Source organism: Tympanuchus pallidicinctus, unplaced genomic scaffold, assembly GCF_026119805.1.
Source record: "Tympanuchus pallidicinctus isolate F22 unplaced genomic scaffold, pur_lepc_1.0 scaffold5, whole genome shotgun sequence".
NCBI lineage: Eukaryota > Metazoa > Chordata > Aves > Galliformes > Phasianidae > Tympanuchus > Tympanuchus pallidicinctus.
In genome coordinates this window covers 20,827,222-20,833,221 of record NW_026294769.1, presented here as the reverse complement: position 1 = coordinate 20,833,221, position 6,000 = coordinate 20,827,222, and positions in this window count along the sequence as shown.

The following is a 6,000-nucleotide window of genomic DNA, read 5'->3' as shown; positions in this document are numbered from 1 at the left end:
TGTGTTTTCTGTAAAAGTCAGCTCTTGTGTCTCCAAGTTTTAAAAAAAAATAAATGCTGTTCATGGTACATGCAGACTGAGAGAGGGACATCTTAAGTGAAAAAAGATGGAACTCATATTTCCAAGGTGGCTAACAGGCAAAACAACTACAAGATCTCTCTGTACCATCTTTAAAAGGTCATAGCAGTTCAAGGAGGCCCATGATGACTAGATTAAGTCAAATGCTACATCGTCTCCAAAACAATCTGACTGGATTATGTGAAGTACACCTACAGAACAATTAGCACTCAGATTCTGGGAAAATTATAGAGCAAGTCATCATGAAACTATTCAAAGGCAAATGGAAGACAAGCAGATGACAGGGAACAGCCAGCATGGATTTACAAAGGCTAAGTTGCATCTAACCAATCTGAATGTCTTCTATGATGAGATGACTGGGTCTGTGGAACAGTGAATAGCAGTGGGTATCATTTATCCTGTCAGCTAGGCTTTTAGCATAGGCTACCCTGGCATCCTTGTAGTCAAATCAGAAAAAAAAAGGTTTCCTCCTTTCACGAGGAGTGAGGAACAGCTGCAGCCTTCAGCTACCTAATGATTTCTTAGAGTAATTGTCTCACAATTTTATCATCAGATGAACAGAGCAATTGGACAAGAGGTGATGAACAAATCAGCAAAGAAAATTTCAACTAGATATAAGTCCAATAAATTTTCACAATATGTGATTAAGTTATAGAATAAATTTCCCAGAAAGCCTATGTAAAACTAATTCCAGACAATTTTCTGAAGAAGTGGGATGGAGAGAATCCTTTTCTTCAAAGGATTGATCTATTTTGAAGTTTCCATGATTTGAAGTTGAAATTATGCTAGAAGTTAGTCTAATCAGACTGTCAGAGACTCCTATGACTGCAAAATGCAAGACCTGAATTTCTTAATTCTTCAAATAAAAGATACAAGTCCTTACGTTTACAATTTTGTCCAAAGTGTAATAAAGATTTTACTTAAAAAAAAAAAAAAAAAGGAAAAAAAAGAGCCTGATCAACTTCTGTAGTTTACACTACACTTACTCAAAGATGGCAAATAGGAAACACTTATTATGATCACTTTAAATGCAGCTTTAATATCGCTGCTTGGAATTCAAGAGAAACAAAGAATACATTCTTTCATTTCAATATTTTTTTTTACAAATGTTTTGATCTCTAAATAACTGTATAACAATTCTAATGCTTTTAGTACTTTTTTCAGGCGTCATGTAAAAATACATTCCTTTTCTATAGCCACGTTATAATTGTATGATGAAATTCTAAAGGTTTCCTTGTGAAAATAAAGACATGAATGGCACCATTTTCCTGTCTCTTTCAAGTGTCACCTTTCAACCACAATTGTTAATAGTGCTACAATCTATCAAAAGGTCTGAACACTGGGTCACCAGTCAGGCTGGGCCTCTTTCCTATACAATGGTTAGAAATTCTGTAACAAACATCAAGCCATCTTAAATAGAGACAAAGGAAACAGAGAAACTTAAGAATTCAGAGCTGTATCATTTCACTTTGCCCATCAAATTATTATACATCAATTACCATAGACTAAATGGAACCAGATATGTGATGACTACAGCAAATTGCATCACAATGTGACATGATGGTAAGACTCATTTCTTCCTTTTTTATTTGAGGAGATACAAATGGTATCCTATCTACAAAGGTTTCAAGTTTGTTACCTACTGCTGTTTTCCGAGCACAATAAACAGCTTGTTGTGCAGAGGATTGAGATATAATTCCACTTCCTTTGGCAAAATGCAAGTATTCTTATCCTTTTAGCATATATCTGGCCTCCACACATTGCTGTTTTTAATATCCATTAAATCATAAGAGGTCTGAGCTAAGAGCACGCTAGGTAAACAAACAGATATAATTCTTTCTCAAAGGGACACTCTAGGAAATTATTGCAAAGCATCTTTAGTTCCAGTGACTTGCTATATTCAATCATTTAGTTCTGTCTCACATCTCTTTGCTTTAAATACCACATTAAAATCTCTCTCTTGAATCAGCTAAAGACCTTCAACAGAGGTGTTATTTTAAAGTGGAACAGAGCAGAATCATAGAATATCCAAAGTTGGAAGAGTAACAAACATCATCAAGTCCATATCCTGGTTCACACAGGTCCATATGTCTGAGAATATTTTTCAAATGCTTCAGCAAACTTCATTCCGTGATCATTTCCCTGGGGAACGTACAGAATCATAGAAAAAAAACATAGAAAAGAAGGACATCTGTTTGAAGGAAAAGAATCTGCTTCACTTTTCTTTTTAAAGAAAATGAACCATGCTCAACACAAACTATTAAAAAAGTAAGGTAGAAATGTGTAGTTACTCATGGAGATATTCACTAAATTTTACATTCTATTGTTGAAAACAAAGCAAGTACCCTGTGGTGACAATATAACTTCAAAACAAACGGAAGATAGGCAAATTAGATTCTTTCAAACATGATCAAAATCTGCAAAGTCAAATTGGAACTAGATGATCTCTGAGGTCCCTTCCAACCCAAGCCATTCTATGATATAATTAGTTTGATGGAATAGCAGAAACAGATGAAGAAGTGTTAAATCTATAACTGCTTCTTCACACTTTCTTATCAGGGACTGATCTCTAGCTAGAAATCAATACCATCCTGCAAGAACTACACACTTCAATGTTTGCTTTTGCTCCAGAGCCACTGGCATGAGGAATTCACAATCTACTCAATAATACTGCAGAATTCTCTGTCTACACACATACTAAGAGAGGACTCCATGGCTCTCTTCCTGGCAATATCAACCACATTTACCTGCAAGACAATAATGAAGTGTTCTGCCCAAACATCCAGACGTCAAAGCAGTTGCCCAGAATGCAGTTTCTGTGCCAACCTTAGCTTTGAAGGAAGAATTTAAGTAAGATATTTCATTTGCAAGATGAAGCCATAACAATTGGGCATTATTCCAAAGCATTTGCTTTCTCACAGATTTGTTTGCATCTATAAAGAAAGTTTAACATTTTCTGGTACAGTTGAAGGAATTGAGAAGATAACTAATTTGGATCAAAACTAAAATAAATAAAATAAAAAAAAATCCTTTTCTCAGAAATAAATAAATAAATAAAAGCCCGATAACTATCCATGTTAACTTTTCATATTATCTGTGAAAAGCAGGAAAATGCCATAAAATAATAAAAAACCTCTTCTACTACACATGTAAATATGTATACATTCATATGTGCATATAGCAGCACAGCATAAATCATAGCACTACAGCGTGGATTATGCATGAGCTCTTTTGGTGTCTCATTAAAAACTGCCTTCTAAATAAAACAATTTTTTCAGCAAACTAGTCTTGTAACGTTAATCCAAATTTCTCAAATGATGAAAGTTAAAGACAATGTTGCAAGTGCATACTACAGATTCAAGGCTTCAGATATTATTTTTCTTCGTCTTTTTAAAGCTGGAGGAAAACACGCAGTACAAAAGTTTGGAATTTGTACACTATCCAGAGAAGTATACAAGAGATACCCTGAACTGGGTTTTCATTTTTTCTTTTTTTTTTTTTCCCATTTCATTTGCTCAGGTATCCTTTCTGAGTACATGTAATGATGGGTGACGCATTTTATTAACAAACTCTTAAATCACGATCATTTCTAAGATGTTACTTTGTATCCTGGCAGTTTAAGTATAAATGTCTTAGAGAGCAATATAAAGGAATTTTAATCAACAGTAAAATGAATCATTCCTGCTCTAAGCACAAAGGAAAAAAATAGCACCCATTAACATCCATTCCCACAACATTTTGAAGTATTTTTCTTTTTCCTAAAGTTAGTACTGCAACGTTTTTAGCCAACTAGTTTGCCAGTGCAAAATATGCAGGAAAAGGAAAACTTGGGGAATTTTTCTTTTAACATAAAGCACATTAGAACATAGCTGGGAGAAGAGACAGGAGGGAGTCTATGAAACTGTGATAATAACTAGGGATTAAGCACTATTTTTTCAGGAAGAAATGGAAAAGCTCTGTGGATTTTCTGACATCCTCTTAGGGAGTACAGCGTTACTACTTTTAGTGAAAATTGATTTCACTTATTTCGAAGTCTTTAGTTTGAGCTTACACTGTACAAAGTATTGTAAGAGATTATTCTCTTGCACCATTGTCTCTCCTCTCCCTCCAATAAATTGAGCAAGACAAGTATATGAAAAAGATCCTTCCCTCTGACTGTCATGCTATTTTTATATTACTACTAAATTTTGCCCTTGCAGGATCCATGCATTTTAATATGGTCCCCTAAGAAATTACATAATGGAAATAAGCAGACTGCTTCTATAAGAATACATGAGGAGATGTGGGAGTAAGAACCCTTAGCAAAACAATCAGGTTGTGTGGGAAGTCTAACATTTTTCTCTCCATCTTTTCTTGTTCTGCAGAAACCCACATAACTCTGACAGGCCACCTCCTCCTCTCCTACATCTGGCAGACAGGAAGGATGCAACAAAATGCCACTGTTGGTGTCGTTAACATCAATGCTTCATCAGATAGCGATCTATGTATTCACATTACCATGCTTATCTGAATGAATTTGAGGCACTTTCCTCTTTGTACATTCTTAATTTAAATGATTTTGTATTGGACAAATGCCTTCTAAGGGTTGTATTAGTCTTACATGGACTTTGCTTTAATAGGCAAGCACAGGAAATTATTGTGCAAGATTTTCTTTTCTTTATAAATAGATTTGCACTGAATATCTTCTTAGTTTTAGATTTGGGGTTTTTTTTGTTTTGTTTTGTCATGTTTTTTTTAAATTGTATTTCCATATCTTGTTATTAAACAAATACAAATGCTGAAACTGAGCACAATGCTTTTCTCTACATTTTTTTTTTTCTTTGCATGGTGAAGGTTGTAATGAGTTTCAAGGATAAGCCAATCTGAAAATATGAACTAAAAGAAAAAATAACCATGCAAGTTAACCATGAATACTCTTCTACCAGTTGAAGTCCCCATACTAACTTATTGTTGGATCAAACAAGAATCTGAACTGGCATAAGAAGAATTGTAGTTATGAGTGGAACACCTCATTCAGAAGCCACAAGGGGCATATCTGACTTGGCTGTATCACAAAACCACATCCTCCAGACATTTCTAGGCAGAGTAGGGAAGATGGGATGAGTTATTTTGGCACATTAATAAAAGAGCAGAGAAGATGGGAGCTAGTAAGACTTGCCCTGATCAAGTTGTTTCCACACCTCAGACCTCAAAAGCATTTTAAACAACCGCCCTAGGAGATAGAAAAGCAAAACCGCCTCTCCATCTCTCACAACAGATACCAGCCTTATGTCAGGAACTTCAGTTAGCCTGTAGTATTTGCAATTGCTTAATTTCACAAAGATGCACTCTAAATGGAACAAACTGTAGGAATAGCAAGATCAACGACATAGAATTTTCATCTGTAGACATTATCTTTAGAAGGCTATTCAACATACGCCTTAATAAATTGAAATACATATATATATATATATATATATATGTATGTATGTATGTATGCATAGACTGAGCAAGTGACTTTCACAGAATTCCTCAGCAAAACTCTCAGTGGCTTAAATACGCTTCAGGTGAACATTTACAAAGTCTCAGTCCAGAACTTATCAAGAAAAAACATTTGGTTATTTAGAGATAGAAAATTAAGGCTGACATCAAGAAACATATTCTTTAGAAATATATCACAAGAGTATTGGAAGAGACAAGAGGATTTTATGTCTTCCCGTTTCTTCTTTCTTCAGCATTACTAATTCTCTTCCTATTTGGTTTCTTTTGTCCAGATAAACAGGCAATTTTCTGCATTAAACCTTAAAAGAAGCTTTATTACTGCTCCTACAGATCTATTAGTGTGCACTGGCATCAGGGAAAAAAAAAAAGAAATAACTAACCTCTTATTACACAAGCTGCTAATATAACGTAAAAGTATATAATTATAAGAATACTGTCCCT